This window comes from Phocoena sinus, chromosome 16 (genome assembly GCF_008692025.1).
Source record: "Phocoena sinus isolate mPhoSin1 chromosome 16, mPhoSin1.pri, whole genome shotgun sequence".
NCBI lineage: Eukaryota > Metazoa > Chordata > Mammalia > Artiodactyla > Phocoenidae > Phocoena > Phocoena sinus.
In genome coordinates, this window is record NC_045778.1 from 83,079,340 (window position 1) to 83,103,099 (window position 23,760).

Consider the following 23,760-nt stretch of genomic DNA (forward strand, 5'->3'; position numbering starts at 1 on the left):
CTCTTCAAAAACATGAACTTTGAAATTAATAATTTTTAGACCTCGTTATAATGTGGATTATATATTTTTATTCCTTCTTTTAACCATACTTGACCTAATCTTTACTGATTCAGATTTATAATAAGCCTAAAATGATAACTCTTAAGTATTAGGAGGAAACAGTAATCATACTTGATCATAATCTAAGTGTTGGAAGAGAAATTATAGGTGCTATAAATCCCACTATTTACAGTGGAGGGTCTTTCCATTTCTTTGAATTCCACTGAATTCATTTGACGACTTCACTTCTCATGGGTGTCTCTCTGTTGAAATTTTCCCGAGGAAGCTCATGCTGACCGTGGACAGTCGGAAAGAGCCTCCTCAATGTCTCCGGTCATCTTTCTCCCCATGACCTCCCTCCGTCAGCCTTAGCATTTATACTCTCGAATAGAACTGCTCTTACATTTTCTGCACACCCTCTCCAGCATGTATTGTTTGTACACTTTTTGCTGATGGCCATTCTGACCCGTGTGAGGTGGTATCTCATTGTAGTTTTGATTTGCATTTATCTAATAATTACCGATGTTGAGCATCTTTTCATGTGCTTTGGCCGTCTGTATGTCGTCTTCGGAGAAATGTCCACTTAGATCTTTATAACCCTTCTACACTGTCGGTGGGAATGTAAACTGGTGCAACCACCATGGAGGTTCCTTAGAAAACTAAAACTAGAATTACCATACAATCCAGCAATCCTACTCCTAGGCATATATCCAGACAAAACCCTAATTCAAAAAAGATATATGCACCCCTATGTTCATAGCTGCACTATTCACGATAGACAAGTCATGGAAGCAACCTAAATGTCCATCGACAGATGAATGGATAAAGAAGATGTGGTACATATATACAATGGAGTATTACTCAGCCATAAAAAAGAATGAAATAATGCCATTGGCAGCAACATGGATGGAACTAGAGATTATCATACTAAGTGAAGTAAGTCAGACAGAGAAAGACAAATAAATGATATCACTTATATGTGGAATCTAAAAAAAATGACACAAATGAACTTGTTTACAAAATAGAAATAGACTCACAGACATAGAAAACAACCTTATGATTACAGAAGGGAAAAGGGGGTGGGGGAGGGATAAACTAGGAGTTTGGGATTAAGATATGCACACTGCTATATATAAAATAGGTAACCAACAAGCACCTGCTGTACAGCACAGGGAGCTCTACTCAATACTCTGTAATCATCTATGTGGGAAAAGAATCTGAAGAAGAGTGGGTATACGTATATGTATAACTGAATCACTTTGCTGTACACCTGAAACTAACACAACATTGTAAATCAACTATACTCTAACATGAAATAAGAATTAAATTAAAAAACATTAAAAAAAAAAAAACCCAAACCAAAAATCAAACAAAAAAAGAATTGCTCTTTCAGATGACAGACCTCTGGGTGTTTACAGTCAGTTCCAATACACATTCTCATCCTTTACTGTCAGGTTCCTCCCGCCACCCCTCCCCACCCCGCACCCTCCCTGCCCCCAAGGGCAGAGTTTTCCACCCATTCACCAGGCAGCTTGATCCTCTATGACTGCTTCTCATTTTGCAGACAGCCCGCCTATAGTGTGTGGTCTACACCCAAGCTCCATTATTTCTTACTCATTTTAACCTCAAACATAACCTGAAATGATGGCCTTGAGGTTGGTTGCATTTCAGACAAATGTAAGGGAAGGCTCCTTGCAAACGTGAAAGAGAGCTGCTGACAGCGTGAATGGAAACTGAGAGAGACGAGGTTCTGCCTGGCTGCGGCATATTGCTTTAAAACCCATTTGTAGTTCAAAGACAGAGAAGAACAAAACCTAATCATATAATGATTTCAAGAAAGTGTCTTAGGAAGGATGGCATTAAGGCGTGATTAAGGGAACATTTTAAAAAGAAGTTGAAGTGGCAGTTCTCTGCTAGAGATCTAAGGAAGAAATTGTCAGGAAGGCAAATTCCCTTCACACGACCTGGTACCAGCTTTGATGTCACCAACAATTATATCTTTGACGCATCCCATGTATTCGCATCGGAACAAGACGTTTTGTCAAAATCAAATGCAGGATGGCCACATCCGTCATCTTCTCTTAAACTACGTGTTGGAGTTTTCAGGTGTCACTTGCCTGCAATTGGCACGTGGCTCTGGTTTGCAAACAGTGGTAAGTGACTTCAATCACCTGCTGGATGGTTTTTGGCACAGGACACCAGCACTGTCATAGTTCCAACCTGTCACATTAGTAGGATGTGCTGTGACAGGAAACAATTTTGCTGCATAAGGAGTGTCATTCACAAAACTGTATCAGCGTTTGTTAAGTGCCACAGCAGAGTAGATGCTGTGAGCAGGGCGGGCCTTACCTGATGACCTCCACTTAGCTCTAATTCTGCCGGATTTGGTGGTGGCATTGTTTCCTTTGAGGGGAGGTGTTTTCTTTGGGAGTAAAACTATCACACGGGCTTTTCAAATGCGTCTTGATTCTCCTCAGGTTTCTGTATCATAATGTGTGTTTGACGGAAAGTACCAGAGTTAGGTGTTCTATTACTTCAAAACCGTCATTCTCACATATCTGATCCATCCTTCATATAACTATAGGAGTCATTTCTTAAAATACAGGTTGGATCTTCCTAAAATGTTTTTGATCACAAATCCTCAAAAAGGTAACACTTCTTTGAACCACTATGTTTCTTTTTAAAAAACTCTTGATTAAGGCATATTTTGCATATCATATATGTCATAATTTTTAAGTGTGGTTTTCTTAATGTAAATTAAAAATTTTTTAGTAAATTGACTGTTTCACAAGCCATCACCATAAATCAGTTTTAGAACATTTTCATCACCCCAGTATTATTCCCTGGGCACATTTATTTGCTCTAGGCAACCACTTATCTGCTTTCTTTGTAGATTTGCTTTTTTCTGGATCTTTCCTATAAATCAAATCATAAATGTGTGGTTTCTTGTGAGTGGGTTCTTTCACTCAACATAATGTTTTTGAGGTCCATCCATGTTATGATGTATCAGTAGTTTTTCACTGTCATTGCGGAATACTATTCCCTCGTCTCTTTACCAGTTGATGGGCGTTCAGGTTGCTGCCAATTTTGAGATCTTATGAATAATGCAACAAACAAATATGCAAAAGCTTTTGTGTGGGCATGTGTTTTCACTTCTCTTGAAGAGAAGAATGCAGTGGAATTTCTGGGTCATATGGAAAATTTATGTTTAACTTTTTTTTTTTTTTTTTTTGCGGTACGCGGGCCTCTCACTGTTGTGGCCTCCCCCGTTCCGGAGCACAGGCTCCGGACACGCAGGCTCAGCGGCCATGGCTCACGGGCCCAGCTGCTCCACGGCATGTGGGATCCTCCCGGACCGGGGCACGAACCCGTGTCCCCCGCATCGGCAGGCAGACTCTCAACCACTGCGCCACCAGGGAAGCCCTATGTTTAACTTTTTAAGAAACTGACAAAGTGTTTTTAGAACTGGCTGTACCATTTTAGGTTCCTACCGGCAGTGTATGAGGGTTTCAGTTTCCCCACATCCTCACCAGCATTTGTTATTGTTGGCCTTTTTCATTATAGCCATACTAGTGGATGGAAAGTGGTATCTCATTGTGGTTTTATTAGCATTTTCCGAATGACAAATGGTGTTGAGCATCTTTTCATGGGCTGATTTGCCATTTGTAGATCTTCTATGGGGAGATGTCTATTTAAATTTTACACTAATGCTTTGATTGGGTTGCTTATTTCTTTATCATGGAGTTGTAAGTGTTGTTTGTATATTTTTGACAAAGGCCTTTATTAGATATGTGTTTTGAAAATATTTTTCTCCCAGTCTGTTGCTTGTATGTTCATTTTCTTACTGGTCTTATGGAATTGCAAAAGTTCTGAATTTTAACGAGGCCCAATTTATCAATATTTTTCTTTTATGTACCATGCTTTTGATGTCGTGTCTAAGAAATCTTTCCCTAACTCAAAGGCTTGAAAATTTTCTGTTTTCTTGTAAAAGTTTTATTGTTTTAACTTTTACATTAAAGTCTTTGATCCTTTTCAAATTAATTATTTTGCATATTGTGGCAGCATCATTGGTTAAAAAAGTCATCGTTTTTTTATTTTTTAATGAATTGCCTTGGCACTTTTGTCAAAAATCAGTTAATTGATAGGGGCTTCCCCGGTGGCACAAAGGTTAAGAGTCCGCCTGCCAATGCAGGGGACACAGGTTCGAGCCCTGGTCCAGGAAGTTCCCACATGCCACGGAGCAACTAAGCCCGTGCACCACAACTACTCTAGAGCCCGCGAGCTACAACTACTGAGCCCGTGTGCCACAACTACTGAAGCCCGCACACCTATAGCCCGTGCTCTGCAACTGCAACAAGACACCCATAATGAGAAGCCTGCGCACAGCAACGAAGACCTAATGTAGCCCAAAAATAACTTAATTAATTAATTTAAAAAATCAATTGATATAGAATTTATCTGGACTGTCAATTCTGTTTCATTGACCTACATATCTATTCTTATGCCAGAACCACACTGTCTTCATAACAGTAGAGTTATAGCAAATTTTGAAGTTGGAAGTGAAAGTCTTCCAACTTTGTTCTTCTTTTACAAAATGATTTGTCTGTTCTAGGTCTTTTGCACTTCCATATGAATTTCAGGATCACCTTGTCAATTTCTTCAATAAAGCCTGCTGGAATTTTGGTAGACATTGTATTGAGTCTAAAGACGGACTTGGAGAAAATTGTCGTCTTAACAATATTAATCTTCTAATCCACTGATCGTGGATTTTCTTTTCATTTGTTTAGATTTTTATTTTCCCTCAGCATTATTTTGCAATTTTCAGTGTACAGGTCTTGCACTTCTTGTGTTAAAATTATTCCTAAATATTTTATCTTTGTTGATGCTATTATGAATGATATCATATTTTTAATTTTGAATACTTTATTGTTTGTATATAGAAATACGATTGATATTTGTATATTGATCCTGTCTCTTGTGACCTTGCTATTGGTTATTTATTAGCTCTAATTTGAACCCTTTTTAATTGACATACAATAAATCGCACATATGTAAAGTGTACAAGTTGATAAGTTTTGACATGTGCATACATTTGTAAAATCAACACAACCAAGAGAGTGAATCTGTCCATCACCCCACAAATTTCTTCATGCCCCTAATGACGTCTTCTTCTGATTCAACCTGCACTCCCCCTGCCCAGCGAACACCGACCTGCTTTCTGTCACTATAATGCTAGAGAAATGGATATCATACAGGGTATACTCATTTTCATCTGCCTGCCTTTCCTCAGTCATCCATGTTGTTGCGTGTGTCAGTTCTGCATTACTTGTTACTGCCCCTGAGTGGTATTCTGAGGTATGTGTACAATGCTCTATATTTAGCCACTGTCCTCTGGTGAAAAATTTGTCCCCCAGTTTTTGGCTGTTAAAAACAAAGCTGCTATGAACATTCATGTACAATATTTATATGAACATATGCTTTCTTTACACTAGCGTAAATACCTGGGGTGGAATGACAGGATTGTATGTTAGATGTATGTTTAAATGTATGGAAAACTGTTTAACAAAGTGTTTTACTATTCTATATGCTTGAGGATGTTTCCCTACATCCTCACCAATACTCGGTATGGTCATTCTTATCCATTTTTGCCATTCTAATGTGTAGTGACACCTTACTCTGGTTTTAATTTGCATTTCCCTAATGACTCATGTTATTGAAGATATTTTATTAGATTACTTGCTGTCCATATATCTTCTTTGGTGAAGTATTTGTTCACAAATCTTTTCCTTATTTTAAAAGTTGGGTAATTATTTTTTCTTGCATTTTGAGAGTTGTCTACAAATTCTGGGTATAAGTCCTTGATCATATATGTGATTTGCAAATATTTTCTCCTATATATTTTCTTTCATTCTTTTAAAGTGTCTTTTGAAAAGTGGAAACTTCTAGTTTTTATGAATTCCAGTTTATCAATTTTTTTCTTTTACGGATTATGCTTTGAGTGTGGTATCTAAGAGTTCTTTACCTAAATTAAAATCACAAATACTTTGTTTCACCTATAATTTCTTCTAGAAGCTCTGTAGTTAGTTTAGCTTTTACATTTAGGTCTATGAAATGCTTTGACTTAAATTTTGTGCATGGTATGAGTATATACCATGTATTTGGTATATTTGTATGAGGTAACTTTCAAAGGTTTTTTTTGCATATAGAAAGTTTATTTTCAATCACCATTTGTTGAAAAGACTGTCTTTTCCCCTCTGAATTGCCTTTGCTTCTTTGTCAAAACTCAATGTCCATACTTGTGTGTTTATTGCTGAAATCTCTACTTGGCTCCTTTAGCATATTTCTTCATTTTGAAAATTATAATGCACTGTTTTGACTACTGTAACTTTATAGTAAGACTTTACGTCAAATAGTTTTATACTTTCAAGGTTGCTATCCTTTTCAACACTCCTTTTCCTTATTTTAAGTCCTTTTGCAATTCTCTGTGAATTTTAGAATAAGTTTGTCACTTTCAAAAAAAAAAAAACTTTGATGGGGTTCTGCTGGGAATAGCACAGGATCTCGAAATCAATCTGGGGGAAATTGACATCAACACTGTTGTGTCTTCTGACCCATAAACAAGGCCTATATCTCCATTCAAATCTTTAATTTCTCTTAGCAATATTTTGTGGATTTTAGTTTACACACTTACTTCATTGGAGTTATCTATTTTTCATATTTTAATGCTATTGTAAGTTGTACAGTTTTAAAATTTAAATTCAGATTGCCCCTTGATAGAGAAGTAAAATTGATTTTGGGGTACTGGTGTTATTTCTACCCTGAAAGCTTGTTAAATTCCCTTATTTGTCCTAGTAGCTTTTGTAGATTTCATTGAATTTTTGTCATCAATAATCATGTCATCTCAGAATAAAGACAGTTTTCCTGCTTCCTAGCCAGTCTGCATCCTTTTTACATCCTGAGTGTACTGGACAGAACCTTCAATACAGTATCGACAGAAGTGATGAGGGTAGGCATCCTTGTCTTGTTCCTGATCTTAGGGGAAAACATTCCTCATTGAATTTGACATTAGCTGTAGTTTTCTCATAGATGCTTCTTATTAGGGTGAGGGAGTTCACTTTTATTTCTTGTCTTCTGACAGTTTTTAAGGGGAACAGATGTTGGATTTTGTAAAATGCCCTTTCTGTTCAATTGAGAGGAACAATCATGTAGTTTTTATTTTTTAGTTTGGTAATATGGAGAGTTACACGGATTGATCTTCAAATGTTAGACACACCTTGCATTTCTGGAATAAAGCCTACTTGGACATGATATATTATCTTTTAATATATTGGTGGATGATTTGCCAGAGTAAATTTTTTTTTTTTCACTTTGTGAGTTGTATTTGTCTGTGCCTTCCACAGGACAGACACCACAGAAACATTTTTTGTTGTTGTAAAAATTAATTAATTAATTAATTAATTTTTGGGGCTGTGTTGGGTCTTTGTTTCTGTGCGAGGGCTTTCTCTAGTTGCGGCGAGCGGGGGCCACTCTTCATCGCGGTGCGCGGGCCTCTCACTGTCGCGGCCTCTCTTGTTGCGGAGCACAGGCTCCAGACTCGCAGGCTCAGTAGTTGTGGTACACAGGCCCAGTTGCTCCGCGGCATGTGGGATCTTCCCAGACCAGGGCTCGAACCCGTGTCCCCTGCATTGGCAGGCGGATTCTCAGCCACTGTGCCACCAGGGAAGCCCCAGAGTAAATTTTTGTTAGATCTTTTTCATCTGTGTTTATGAGGGTTATTGGTCCCTACTCTAAGTTTCTGATAATGTCTTTGTCTGATTTTGGAATCAGGGCAATGCTGGCCACAAAGAATGAATTGGGAAGTGTTCCATCCTCTTCAGTTTTATGGATGTGTTTGTGCAGAATCGGTATTTCTTCCTTAAATGTTTGGTATAATTCACCAGTAAAGCCATCTGATTCTAGAAGTTTTTATTTTGGTGGGTGGAGGATGGGTGCAGGGCAAAGATTCTTAGGCACAAATTCAGCTTCCTTAATAGATATAAAGGTATTAACATTGTCTATTTCTTTGGCAGTTTGTATCTTTCAAGAAATCTTTCATTTCCTATATGTTTTTGAATGTATAGGTTTAATGTTGTTCATAATATTCCCTTATTACCCTTTCAACATCTATTGAATCTATAGTGATGCCACTTTTCTCATCCCTAGTATTGGTAATTTGTAGTTTCTCTCTTTGTTTCTTGATCAGTGTATCAATTGTGTTGATCTTCTCAAAGAAGCAGCTTATTTATTTATTTAATTTTTGCTGTGTTGGGTCTTCGTTTCTGTGCAAGGGCTTTCTCTAGTTGCGGCAAGTGGGGACCCCTCTTCATCGCGGTGCGCGGGCCTCTCGCTGTTGCGGCCTCTCTTGTTGCGGAGCACAGGCTCCAGACGCGCAGGCTCAGTAGTTGTGGCTCACGGGCCTAGTTGCTCCGCGGCATGTGGGATCTTCCCGGACCAGGGCTCGAACCCGTGTCCCCTGCATTGGCAGGCGGATTCTCAGCCACTGCGCCACCAGGGAAGCCCAGAAGCAGCTTTTGATTTTATTCATTCCTGTTTTTTCATTGGCTTCCATTTTGACCTTTACTGTTTCCTTTATTCTGCCTACGTTAGCTTTAATTTGTTATCCTTTCTCTAGTTTTTTTAAAGAGGAAGCTGAGGTTCTTGATTTGAGACTTTTCTTCTTTTTTAATGTAGGCATTTGGTGTAGGCGTCCCTAATTAGCTGTATCTCACACATTCTGATGTGATGTCTTTTAATTTTCATTTGGTTTGAAATACTTTCTGATTTCCCTTTTGTTTTATTTTTTGAGCCATGGGTTATTTAGAAGTATGTCATTTTGTTTTCTAATATCTGGGCATATTCTAGATATCTTTCTGTTATTAATTGTTAATTAAATTCCATTTTGGTGAGAGCACATACATACGTGACTTGAATCCTTTGGAATTTGTTTAGACTTAAATTATGGTCCAGGATATTACCTGTCTTGGTCAGTTTTAGGTGTGCCCTTGAGAAGAATGCACATTCTGCTGTTGGTGGTGAAGTGTTCTGTGTCAGCTACGTTTGCCTCTAGCACTGCAGCAGTGAGCCATATCCTTGCCGATTTTCTTTCTACGTCTTCAATCAGGTCCTGAAGGAAAGGTGCCATAAATTTTAGTTTCTGTCTTTTTTTTTTGTGGTACGCGGGCCTCTCACTGCTGTGGCCTCTCCCGTCGCGGAGCACCGGCTCCGGACGCGCAGGCTCAGCGGCCATGGCTCACGGGCCCAGCCGCTCCTGCGGCATGTGGGATCTTTCCGGACCGGGGCACGAACCCGGGTCCTTTGCATCGGCAGGCGGACTCTCAACCACTGCGCCACCAGGGAAGCCCCTAGTTTCTGTTTTTTAATTTGCTGTTACATCTCTTTTGCTTAATGTACTGTGAAGAATCTGTCATCAAGTTTGTAAAGGTTTAAGATGGTTTGAGCTGCTTGATCAGTTGAGCCCCATCTTCTTATGAAACTGCCTTTTCTAAATTTCTGTTAATAATCTTGACTCTGAAACCCTTCTGTCTGATCTAGGATAGTCAATCCAACTTTCTTCCGAGCAGGGTTGGCTGTATATATCCTCCCTAAGTTTTGGTTTTCACTCACGTTTACATTTCTGTTTAAAGTGCATTTCTTATAGGAAGCAGATAGTGGGTCTTGCTTTGTCATCCAGTCTGACAGTCTCTTCGTTTTAATTGGAATGTTTGGTCAAATTACACATAATGTGACTATTGACTTGGTTATGTTCAAGTCCATAAGCTTTGCTGTTTGTTTTCTACTTTTTCCATCTTTTTCTTGCTCCCTTTTCCTCTTTTTCTGCTGTCTTTTCAGTTAATGGTGTACATTTTATGATTCCATTTTATTTCCTTTGTTGGCTTATTAACTGTAGTGCTTTTAAAAAAGAGCAATGACTTTAGGGTATGTAGCACACATCGTAAAGTTACCACAGTCTATCTGGAACTCTACTACTTCACGTATGGTAGAAGAGCCTTATGATGGCATACTACCATTTCCCTTCTCCTGACCTTTAAGCTTTTGTTGTCATTTATTTTTCTTATATGTATGTTATAAACTCTCCAATACATCATTATTATTCTTGTTTAAATAGTCAATTATCTTTTAATGAGATTTAAATAATAGGGAAAAGCCTTAACTATCTGCCAAGGTAAGTAACATTCCCAGGGCTCCTCATTCTTTTCTGTAGATTTTATTTCCATCCAGTATCAGTTTATTTCTGTACAGAGAACTTTCTTTCACATTTTTTATAGTGAAAACTTCAACTTCTCATTGTAAATTCTTTCACCTTCCTCATTTATGCAAATGTCTTTATTTTACCCTTGAAAAATTTTATCTGAGTATAAAATTCTAGGTTGATCATTTTTTCACTCAGTCATTTAAAGAGGTTGCTCTGCCATCTTCTTGCATTGTTTCTGGTGAGCAATACACTGTCATTCTTTTCTTCGTTGTTCTGTATGTAATCATCTTTTTCCGTTTGTTTTTAAGATCTCTATCACGGGATTTCACCATTTTAATTATTATGTGCCTTTGGATTCATTAAGTTTCTTGTATCTGTGGTTTCATTGCTTAATCAAACTGAAGAATTTTCTGCTACTATTTCTTCAGTTTTTTTCTCTGCCCTCCCCACCCCTCCAGTCCTTCAGGTCCTTGAATGCATGTATATTGTAGCTCTTGAAGCTGTCTCAAGAGTGACTAATGGCTGTTTTATCTTGCTTTGTTATTTAACGTCTTTGTGTTTTATTTTGGAGAGTCTCTGTTGCTATGTTGTCAGCTTCACTGTTTCTTTCTTCTACAGTGTCTAATTTGCCCATTAATGTAATTTTCATTCCAGACTTTTAGTTTTTGTTTTCAGAATTTCTGTTTATTCTTTATTTTATGTATTTCCTGCCTCCAAGAAACTTGAACGTATGGAATATATTTTTAATAATTTTTAATGTCCTTGTTTGCTGATTCTAACACTTGTGTCCGTTCTGGGTTGGCTGCAACTGATCAGTTATTCTCCTCATTATGGGTTGCGTTTCCCTGCTTTTTTGTGTATTTATTAATTTTGATTGATTGTCAGACACTAATACATTTTACTTAGTTGTTGATATTTTTGTATTCCCATAATTACTGAGCTTTGCTCTGGGACACAGTCAAGTTAAAAGGACACAGTTTGATTCTCTCAGATCTTGCTTTTCTGATTTGTTAGGTGGTCCATAGCAGTACACCATCTAGAACTATTCCCCTCTATTGAGGCAAGAACTTCCTGAGAATTTTCCCCAAGGCACTATGAATTATGAGAATTCTCAATCTGGTTGGTGGGACCAAGCGCTATTTCTAGTCCTATGTGATGCGCTGTTTTCTAATATTATGGGGTGGTTTTCCCCCTGGCCTCCTGCAGATTCCTGCACTGCCCGCATATGCTGATGTGTGTGTACTCTGATCTACTTTTCTCACTATCCCAGGACATCTTTCTGCAGAACTTTGGGTTCTCTCTCTGTGCAGCTCTGTGAACACCTGCTTTGCAAACTGCAGCCACATTGATTTCCTAGAGTCTCAGTTCTGTGTCCTTCACTCGGGAACCGCCAGCTCCCCCTGGGTTCCAGGTGCTATGGGAACTTAAGACGGTAAGGGGGGCCATCAAAGGGCTTACGTGGTTTGGTTTTTGACTTCCACAGATCACTGTTTTTCATTGCCTGATGTCATGTCTGGTGTCTTGGAAACTTAATTTGCATGTTTTGTCTCTGTCTACTTTTATTTTTCCTGATTGTTTCAGGTTCCTCTCCCTGGGTGGTAGCAGAAGTCTTGTTTCCTAACTCTGTAGGCTGGCATTCGAGGCCTTCTACGATCTGGCCTCAACCTGCCTTTCCAAGTGAATTTTTCATGATATGCCTGTCTTTTGAAGTTCCCTCTAAGGGGTGCATGTTTTCTGCTTTCGAGCCTCTGCACATTGCTGTGATCTGAGTGTTTGTGTCCCTCGCGAATTCCTATGCTTCCTAATGCCCAGTGTGATGGCTTTAGTAGGGGGAGCTTTGGGAGGTGCTTAAGTCGTGAGGGTAGAGGCCCCCATGAATGGCATCAGTACCCTTTTAGAAAACACCCAAGAGAGATCCCCACCCCTTCCACCATGTGAGGACACAGTGAGAACCACCAGCTCTATGAGCCAGGAAGAGGGTCCTCACCAGAATGTGACCACCTTGAACTTGGACTTCCCTGCCCCAGAACTGTGAGAAACAAACTTCTGCTGTTTGTAAATCACTTATTCTGTGGCATCTTGTTACAGCAGCCTGAATTGACTAAGATGCACATGTCAGATGCCGCTTCCCATTGTCTTCCAGTTATTGGTTATTGATGCTTCACTGCCCTGGTCGATGTAAAGACTCCCCCCATCCTTAGCTGTCTATCTATCTATCTATCATCTCGCTCGCTCTCTATTTATGTATCCTATCTATCTATCCATCCATCCATACATACATACTAAGTGCCAACTATGAGTCAGGCCCTGCCCTAGGTGCTGGAGACAACAGTGGTGGCTGAGCATCACGTCCCTGTCCTCTGGGAGCTCCCCATCTAGTTAGCAGACAGCTGTGCTGCAGGGCGGGGAGTCACATGATGTCAATTGTCAGGGGCTGTGGCGGACGGAAGCCACACAACAGATTTGGGGTTGCAGAGGAAGTGATCTCCGTAGTGAGATGTGAAGAAGATGCTATGGGGTGGAGTTGATTCAGCGGGGCGAGGATGGGTGGGGTTCTAGCATGGAGGAAAGCCACGCACATGCAAAGAGCTGAATGATACTAAAGGTGTGGATGTGAGCAGAGAGAGGCAAGGGAGGAGACCTTATGAGGCCCTTAAGAACTTTGGACTTAATCTTGGGGGTGATGTGGAACCGTGGAATGGTTTTGGTCTCGGTACTGACATGGTCAGACTTGTATTCTATAAACTTACTCCAGCTTTGGTGTGGTCAGGGGGTCCAGACTGGAGAAGCGGTCCGGGCCACGTAGGAGCTGGTGAAACCCAGAAGTGGGTGAGTGGTGATGGGTGGAGAGAAGCAGCGTAGGGGGAGGATCCAGTGACAAGCTGAACGTGGGGCTAGAGGGGAGATGTGCAGGATAATGCCTGCGGTTCTGGCTGGGGCTGTTGGTGGACCCCGTGCCTGTCTTTGGAATAGAGAGCACGGTGATCTCTGTGGAGCTTAGGAGAGAAATGTCACTCTGCTATCTCTCTGTCCAGATCTTTCTTTTCGTTTCATAGTTAATTGCTGCATTTCTTTGGCTTCCATGATTTCCCACTCAATCCTTAAGACATTTTACTTTGAATTGGAGTTGAATGAAGTTGAATTGCTCACGGGCTTCTCCTGCTGGCCTGCGATGGCAGGAGACAGGGCTGTGTGTTATTCTTGGTATTCCAGCTGCTATTATGTCCCCAGAGCAATGCCTCACACACAATGAGAGGTTAATAAATTTTGGTGACTCCCATTAACAAAGGCGCTTACTTCCGTGTGACGTAATACATGCATATGATTGAATGCTCTCTGTCATGGATGCAACATTGTGTGTCATTTGCTCTACTCTTGAGGACTTCGTAGGTGTGCAACTTTAATTTCGAGATCTAAATAGATGTATCAACAGTACGGGGTCACACAAGAAATTCTCAGCTTGGTTTTTTTCACTGTCATAACATTCATGGTCCTGTGGAACCACAAGCAGTTTCCTCAATAAAGAAGGAAAGAAGTGAACAGCAGCCCACGATGACAATATGGCCGCCCAAGGTACGTGGGCAGCCACAGCCGTGTCAGTTTGGATGCTAATGAGGGGCAGGGAGCAGGGGTGGCCCGGCAACATGCCGTGTGGAAGTATGTCTTCAACTGGTGTGCAGCCGGGAGCCGCTGCCCTGCAGAGGCTTGGCCGAAAGGTATCTGGAATCTCAATCCGGGAGGCAGTTTCTGTTAGCGGGGGATGTGCCTGCTGTTTATTGCTCCTGATAGAGCCGCCACCCCGCGAGACACCTGTTGATCTCGTGTCGGGACATCGGTGTGGAAATACGAGCTCCTGAAGGAAAGTCTTTCAGCAAAGACATGAGAGACCCAGAAAAATCAATAGCCCTAAATCCAAAGATGTTTCTGGAGGGGTTCCTTTCAGAATGAAGAGACACCAAGTTCTTGCCAATACTTCAGGTCCTAGAAACATTTCTCTTTAAAGCGTTGGATCTAAAGCACAGTGTGGCTTAAAAAAATACAAACAAAACCACTCACCTCTTGTCGAGGGAGCTCCTAGGGCACTTCCAAGCCCCAGCCGTGCCCTGACGACGGAGGCTCCCTGGGTCTCCCTTTCCCCGCTTCTCCCCGACTGTCAGCCGCAGTGCCGTGGTGATGCTGTCAGGGCTCAGGCTCACTGTCGTGGGTCCCAGCCCCTCATTCCAAACGTGTGAGACCTGAAGTAGCCAGTGATTTCCAGAACTTCCACTACCCCCATTTTTACTTCCCTGCAACTTAAGCCACAAAGGATATTAAAATGTTTGGAACCTTTGTCAAGTGAGACAAGAGTGTTACCTTGCTACATTTCACAGAAATTTAATTACACGAGAGTGACATGTTTTCGTGCATTTATTTTCCATGTGTATTGCTTCCTTTGCTCGTTGCTCGTGTTCATTTCCTACATTTTTCCTCCTGATTTTGGGACGCTCCATATATTAAATCCTTAGCCCTCTGACTTACTCTGCTGATGGCTCTGTGAGCTCACTCATTGAGTGAGTCTCCTCCACTTCTTGGAGGTCAGTTTTATGGTGATTTCCATTTTGAAAATTGGGAGGAATTTGTCATTTTGAAATTTATTTTGTTCTATTCCGTTATACTCTTTTGCTTTGCAGAGTTGGGGGGGGGGGTCCTGGATGGTCCCACGGCGAGAAGGATGGGGGTTGGCATCCTAGGCAGCGTGGTGGCTCCACGACACCCCAGGGGCTTCACCATTCTCAGCATTTTGCTTCCATCCTCGTGTGGATTCTGAGGTGTAGAAATGTTTAGTCACTTGCCCAGAGCCCACTTGGGCTTTCCTGATGCGGGAGATGTGCATGAAGCACCATCACACTGTGTCTCCGGAGCCTCTGCTCTCAGAGGACGTCCCACCCGAGAGAAGACAGGCTCTCTGGCACCTTCTGGAGGCTATTTAGTGATTTTCCTTTGCACTGAAATCTTTAACTCACAGGTGACTGAAACTGTGTATTGCTTGAAAAAGAGAGACGTTGTTTTCCAATGGCCGGCCAACTTCCCAGCCCTATCTGCTCAGCAAAGCATCCACCCCTAATGCCACCTTTACCGTGTTCCAGATTCTTACGTGTTTCAAACTCTTCATTCTGTTTCGTTGGCTTGCTGTTTTCCTTGGCATCTGTGCATGTTTTTACATTATTCACGTCTCAGGTCAGATGTCTGCTTCTGAGGAAACCTTCCCATGCTGCCCCAGAAAAGACACCCTGCTCTCTCGGTCCCTCTCTGTTTTGGCTTAATTTTCCTTATAGTATTAACCACACTCTGAAATGATCCTACTCATTTATTAATTTTGTATTTATTGCCTATATTACTCAGGGTTCTCCAGAGAAATATAACCAATAAAATGTGTGTGTGTGTGTGTGTGTGTGTGTGTGTGTGTGTTTATTATAAGGAATTGGGTCACATGATTATGGAGACTGACCAGTCCCAAGATCTGCAGTCAGCAAGCTGGAGGCCCAGAAGACCTGATGGTTTAATTCCAATCCGAAAGCTGCGGGCTCAAGTCCCAGGACAAGCCAGCGTTTCAAGGGAGAGTCAGCCTTTTTAATTCAGGCCTTCAACTGATTAGACGAGGCCCACCACGTTGCGGAGGACAATCTGCTTTACTCAGTGTTCCAATTCAGATGTTACCCTCATCCAGAAACACCCTCACAGACACACCCAGAATAATGCTTGGCTAAATGTCTGGTCCCCTGTGGCCCAGTCAAGTTGACCCATAAAGTCACTATCACATTGCCTGTCTCCCCCTCTAGAATAAATGCTCTATGGTTTCACCCCTAGAAATTAGAACAGTCCTTGTGTATGGTAGCTATCAAGTAAATATGTGTTTAGTAATTAATTCAAATGGTTTCAGTTTTACTTTTAGAATATGTTTTAATATCCAGCTGTGTAGATTCCTTCTCCTTAGAACTGCAGTCTTTAAAAATTTTTAAAGTATATTCTTCTGCTCCCCTTGTACTTAGAATAAAAAGGAGCCTCCTCAAGTGATGTTTGGCCCCACACGCTCTGGCCCCCTGCTCACCTGGCATTTATGCATTTGGCCTTAGTCCAGCTCTCCCAGCTGAACAGTCATCTTCCCGATCCTGTAATAGCACAAGCTCCTTTCTGTGTCAGGTCTGTCACCTAGGTTGTTCCTCTAAACTAGAATGTTCTTTCTGTGCTATCTTTCCTTTTTTGTTTTTTTTTTAACTTTAATTATATATAGGAGGTATATAATTAGTTATAGTGGTGGTGGTTTTTCTTTTGTATTGTGAGCTGTGACAAACATACAGGAAATGGGGAAAACATTATACACACTAACAAATTGTAATAAAGCAAATCCTTTCATTACCTCTACTTAGGCCAAGACTGAAACATTGTCAGCACTCCAGAATCCCTATGCATACCCTTACCATGTGGCTGTGCTATCTTGAACGTTATGGCATTTTCTTCCTAGATTTTCTTTATAGGTTTACTACCTAATCATGCATCCCTGACAAACAGAGTTTAATTTTGCCTGACTTTATGTCAGTGGAGTGAGGTGTGTATTCACTTGTGTCTGGCTGTTTTTTGCTCAAAATTATATTTTTGAGATTTATCTATGCTGAGTGCAGCTGTAGTGTGCTCATCTTTATTGCTATGTAGTAGAATATTGTATAAATGTACCACAGTTTCAGGGTTTGCTTATTTATTCTTTTGTTGGTAGTCATTAGGTAATTTATAGACTGGGCTATTGCAAATAACACTGCTATGAATATTCTTGTATTTAAGTCTTGGAGTGTGTAAGTATACCTTTCTGAAGGGTAAATATCTACATGTGGATTTGCTGGCTCATAGGGTATGTATACTTGTGCTTTATTAGATACCGTCAAGCTTTTTCTCCAGTTAGTTGAACGAATTAATGCTCTCATTGGCAATGACTGAGAGTTCCAGTTGCTCCATTTCCTCACCAGCACTTGGTATTATCAGCCTTTCTAATTTTGGCCATTCTGTAGGGTAAATTGTATCTCAAAGGGTTTTAATGTGTATTTCTCTGATTGCCATTGAAGTGGAGCACATTTTCTGTTTGTCAGATGGATACTCTCTTTGTGAAGTGTTTGTTCAAGGTCTTTTGCTCACTTTTTAGATGAAATTTCTCTTTTGTATTTTTATTGTTGATTTGTAGGAGTCCTCTGTATGTATACGAAATGACTCACCTTTTATTGGTTATGTCTGCTACAAATATCTCCTCCTTATGTGGTTGCCTTTTCACTTAATTAGAGGTGATTTTTGATGAATAGCTGTTATTAATTTTAATATAGACAAGGTATCAATACTTTTCTATATGATTAGTTTTTGTGTGTGTTTATAAAATATTCTTCTGCCTAAATACTTGAAGCTATTTCCCATATTTTTTATCTAAAATTTTAATGCTGTCCTTTAACATTTACCACTGATTCACTTGGAACTGATTTCTGTGTATGGTGTGAGGGTCTGGGCCCAGTTTAATTTTTTCCGCATGAATACTTAGTCATCCCAGCACAGTTTGTTTAAAAGGCGATCTTAGTTTACTGTTCTTTGTTGTAATTCAAGTGTCCATGTATGTGTGGGCCTGGCTCTGGGCTCTCCATTCTATTCTGCTCACTAAAGTCTTGAAATCTGGTAGAGCAAGTCTTCCCACTTCACTCTTCTTTCACTTGAGACTTGGCTATCCATGGACCTCTGCCTTTCCATATACATTTTACAGTCATCTTCTCAGTTCCACAAGTAGGGCTTTTGATTGGCACTGCACCGAAGTAATAGATTAGTTTGGACAGAATTTCCAGCTTCATAATATCTTTCCATTTATTTAAGTCTTACTTCATTTATCTTTAAAATTTTAGCTTTCCCCATTGAGGTCTTATACATCTTTTGTTAGATTTATTCTGACAATCTTATCGGATAATTTTTGGTTCTATTCTTAATATTATGTAAAAATATTCATGTTGAATCTTTTTACTACTGGAATAGAGAAATACAATTGATATGCGATACTAACCTTAAATTGGCAAAGTCTCTCACTAACTCTTATAATTCACCTGTGGATTGCTTTGGATTTTTCCATACACACAACCATATCGCCTTCAAAACGTGACAACTTTTATCTCTTTTTCTCCCTCCACCCTTTACCTTGTTAACCTATCTATATATTTCCGGTCAGGGCCTGTTTGTCATTGCCCCAGAATGGTCTTCCCTCACTGTTGAAGTATAATCAATTTCTTCTCATCATTCTCTCATTGCACCTGTTCTTTGATAGTAACTATAAGTTGTGCTTATTTCACTGGTGTCCATCGCTCTTATTAACACTTTGAAGGAAGGAACCATATCTCTTCATTCATCAGTATACACCCAAGTCCAAGACAGTGCCTGACACATTGTGGATAATGTTCCTTGAATAAATAAGCAAATGTGTTTATCTGTTCAAACAAACTCTGAAGTCCTTTGCCAGTTTCTCTACAAAAACTCTAGTTAGTTCTTAAATTTGAGCCTCATCATATTTTTCATTAATTTTGAGGAGCTATAATAAAAGGGGAAATCAACAAAGATACAATGATGAAATTATATGCACTTAAACACTATAGGCTCAAAATAGAAGGGAAAAACACTGAAAAAATTTAAGAGGAAAATCATTAAGCCTACCATCACTTTAATAGTGCATGGGACTAAAACACTTCTTTTAGAGTTGGACCAATTAGGCAAATACTTAGAAGATCGATTAACTTTTTGATGATACAGACGCATAGATGTTTATATGCCCCAGAATTGAATTCGTATCCTTTCTTTCACCCAAAGTACATTTACAATAATTGATCAAGAACTATGAAACAAGAGGCCCATACAAATTCTAAAGAATCAGTATTGGGTGTAACAGGTTCTCTGATTTAAAAGCAATACATCTAGAATCTAGTAATAAAAATATGTAAGAAAAAGAATGCTCATATGAAACTACACTGTGATTCATGGTAATTATAAAATATTTAGAAATCTGTATCCCCAGCATTCACAGTGATGCCTATGCAGAGTTGGTACTCGGTGAATATTTGTTGACTGGATAAATAATAATGTGAACATTAGATACAAAATCCTATAGGATTCAGCAAGGTCATTTCTTAGAGCACTTCTGGTCCTAAAATCATATATTAGAAATCAAGGAAGAAGAGTTGTTCTGTGTGAAATATTTGCATTTTTTTCTTCCATCCATATAAATTCCATTAAGTCTCGTCCACACTAATTCTGGAGGTTCAGGTCAAACAATGAGATACCATTTTATACTCCAAAGGCTAGAAATACTTTTAAAACTTGGTAATACTAAGTGTTGGTGAGGATATTGTGAAATGGGAATACTGACGATGGGAGTGTAAATTTCTACACCACTTTTCAGAGCAATATCACAGTATCTAGTAAAACTGAAATGGACCTTCCCCAGCGATTCAATTTCCAGGCACTTGCGTGCCTAAGATGTGCAAAAGGTTGCTTATTGCATCCTTGTTGGCTGTGATAAAATTTGAAAACAATTTAAATGTCCACTGACATACAAATTCGACTTAATACATTGTGGTACATTTATAATATAGATTAGTATACAGAAATGGAAACGATTGAAAGTATCAGATCAACGATACATCAGTTTGATAGATCATAGAATCAGTGTTGATTAAAAAAGCAAGTTGTAGAATGAAAGTATAGTTCATCATTTGTGTGTACTTTAAAAAACACACAAACGACCTATTGTTGGCAGGTTTACGGTTATATGTAGTCAAGATATTAAAATACAAACACAAAGGATACACATAAATTCATATTTGGTGTTGCCTATGAAAAGACAGGGAAGGGATGGGACCAGGGAGAGTTATGAAGGGGATTTTAAGTGTAATGTTTTTGTCTCAAATTGGATTTTGTAGGGTAGCAGGAAATCGTTCCTGGAGAGGCCAGCATCCTTCTAAAATGAAATCTACTTCTATGATTCTGTCATTTTTTATACACATTGTGGGCCAAGTTGAGAAGAAAGGGTGGTGGGGAGAGTTTGGGAATGGCATGAGAGGGGCCAAGATGTGCTCGGGGAGGACCGAGCCTGGCACGGTGGGTCGGCCACGTAGGGGACAGGGAGGCTTTGGGCTGTGCCTGGGGTCGTGGCTCCGGCCCCCCACTCCCGACTTCCGTGGGGGGGATTGTTCCCACAGAGGGAGAAGGACTTTCCTCAAAGGGAAATCGGATTCTGCTAGGAAGGTAGTGAGTCATGGGCCGTGCAGGTGAGGAGAGTCTCGAGGACTGAAGGGACACAGAGAGGTACCTGGACAGGCTCTGCGGCACGGGACTTGGGGGTGAGATGGGACGAGCTGGGGCACCTGAGCCCGCCCCCTGGAGAACTGGGTTGTTTCCTAATCAGTTATATGCCGTGGGCAGAGCAGAGGGGCTGCAGGTTCTGAGCTCCGTGTGCAGCCCCTCCCCACTGAGAACAGGTGAGAACCCCCTTGGGACCACGTGGAGCCCTGTCTGCAATCTCTGGAGAGCGACCTCCCCTGCCCTCAGGCTCTGATGGCAGGGGGCACAGGGGACAGCTCCAGCTGTGCAAGCCTGGTCCCACGGTTGTCCTGGCTGGGTCCCGGTTGGCCTGCTGGGGATGGTGGCACCCCCTCTGCCCTGTTTGATTACACTTCCTGCATATCGCTCTTAAACACATGTCCCCAGAAAAGTAGCCAGGATCTCTCTTCTGCGGCCGGTGTCCTGTGGGTTATGACACAGACTTGGAGTCGGCTTGATTAGAACTGACGATTTCCAACAGGGGATGGAGAAACAGTCACACCTGACCTGCCCTGAGACTGTCAACCGCACACAATAAGAAGAGAGCACTTTAGTACCGATGACTCTGGCGCCCGACTTGCAGATGGAAGGAAGGGCATTTTTCTCCGTGTTTGCCCCACAGATGGGCCTGCGTCACATCTCGTTACGGGTGTATTGGGCCAGTGGCTTGTCCCCAAGTCTCCAGAGAAGCATCCACTGAAGACAGCTGCCCTCTGGGCTGCCTTTCCGGGGGCACAGCTTTGCCGGGGACTTAGCACCAGGGGCGACAGCGTGGCTGCAAGGATGAGGGGCCTCCACCACAGCGCACGCCCCGCTGCGACGTCACAGCAGCCGCGTGGCTCTTGCCGGGGCTGGAATGAAACTGTGCTGTGGCTGTTGCTTGAGAGGCCCCGTGGGGGTGGGCGCCGGGTCTCCGAGGGAGCTGACTGTTCCTCGGAAACTCTTCCTGGCCACTGGCTGACTTGCCCGGTCCCCGAAGCGGGGCGTGCTCTCCTGCTTGGTCATTCATTGTGGGTTCTTCACCCACTCATCCAGCTGTCTGTCCATCCATCCTTCTGTTCACTCAACCCTGGGGCTCCCAGTTAAGTGAGGTTTCAGCCCCACTCTCCGAGGAGGAGGCTCTTGGTCACGGCGGCGAGCAGGGGCCACCCTGGCTGCCACATCTGCAAGTCATGAGCTGCTTACAATGGAGTTTCTTTACTTCTCTCATTTCTGCTCATCAGCCCGAGTCTCAGGCTGCTGTCAGATCTGAGCTGAGCTACAGGCAATGCCTTGTCCTCTCCCTCAGTCCATGCATTTTGACACTCAGCCCTGGTCACGGGCACGGGGAGACCAATTTCTACCCATCACCTGCGTGTCAGCCGAGTATGGGCTGCCAGCGTAGAGGAGCGCTTCACGCTGGCTTGTTTGCTGTGATCGCTGTCACCTCGGTGGGCTCAGAGCCCTCATTTGTAACTTTTCTGGTGTGTGCTTTACTTTTTGAAGGCAGTGGAGAAACTTGGGATACCTAGAGACATCTCTTTTTGGTTTTAACTTTCCCATTTATTCACAATGGAAAAGTTCCTAGTAGAAGGAACGTAGATTTGAGAGGGATCTATCTGTGGCTTCAAACCCACATCATCTCTGGACTCGGCCCGCTTGAACCTGGATGCCGTTTTTATTATTTCACAAAAAACTTATTGTTCAGTGGTGTTACATCCTCTAATTTCTTTCTCTTTTGAAGTCATGAAGAAGGTGTAAAACCACTTTTTCCCCTGCTCTGTATACATCTTTGAGTGAAGTGCAGAGATACCATTAGTACCCCTTTGCAAACTCAACGCAAAATAGAAGATGAACTGTGTCCTCCAGCTAAAAAGTTTGCACTTATTCCTATGACTTAGCCCTAGGACACTTTCTGGAGTGGCAGAGAAGAAATGCTCTTCCCAAGGCGAGAACCACCTGGCAGTGGTCCATCACAGATTCAAACTGGGAATCTACCTGGAGCTGTCCTTGCTCCTGCCCTGTCCTCAGGCTCTGATGCATCCCACCACCACCCGCCTCTGCCAGGCCCATCGGCCTGGTCCTCTCTGGAACCACCTGGCCTTCCCCTTGGCAGGTCTGACGAAGAGCAGGGAGTCTGTGCACCTGGAGGAGCCCAATCCTCTCCAGGTCCACCCCCGGCTCCCAGGAACCCTCCACGTAATCACGTATAAACAGCCCTTTCATTGCTACAGCACAATGTGTGGCGTGGACATCTCATTATAAACAGTCCACAAGCATCCTTATAATTATTCTGCAGTATTTCCTGGAGTGTGTGACAATTTTTATAACTGTTCACTTATCTTTAAGTATTTAAGTTATTTCCAGTTTCTGCTGTCATAGAGCCATGGCAGTGACTACTTTCTGCACTCTTTTGCTTTAAGATAGATGTTCAAATGTGGGATTATTAGGTTAAAAATGATGACCACTTTGTAGGCATCTGATGAAATCTCCAAGTTGTTTTCCAAATGGGTTATAGGAATTTCTGTACCTAACATCCACGGACGAAAGAGCCCGTTTTGTCCGCCCGGTTTCAGAGCTGTGCTGGAGCTGGCCCCAGGGGTCCCCAGAGCTAACGGTGCCCGTCTTCCCAGCCCCACCTTCAACTGAGCTCCTCAGGAAGCTTCACGTGGCCGTCGGGGGCGTATTCACACATGGAGATCAGCACAGCTGCAAACCTGGATCCCCCCATTCTCATTAGGATCTCCCTCCTAAAGAGAACTGGTTGTTACACATCTACCAGCACACCGTTGCTTTTGATATTTGAAAAACAAAGAAACAAAACAAAACTGGTGTTACTGGGTGGAATCTGTGGATACCGTCTTTCCCCTGAGCCAAGGGGACGAGGGGATGAGGCTCCTCCGGGCGTGCTCTGCTTCCCGTGTGCTTCTCATCCTTGGTGCTGTGCAGATAGCGGTCAGCAGCCCTGGCCAGGGTGCGTGTCCCCTGTCCTGTGGCCCTCCGGCCCTTGGGGGACTGGTTGCTCGTCAGCCTCTGTTCCCTGCAGCCCCAGCCCGAGGCCTGACACCTTGCGTTGGGGTCACCACCAGGCTTTTGATGGGGAAGCCCAGGCACACCCTCAGAGG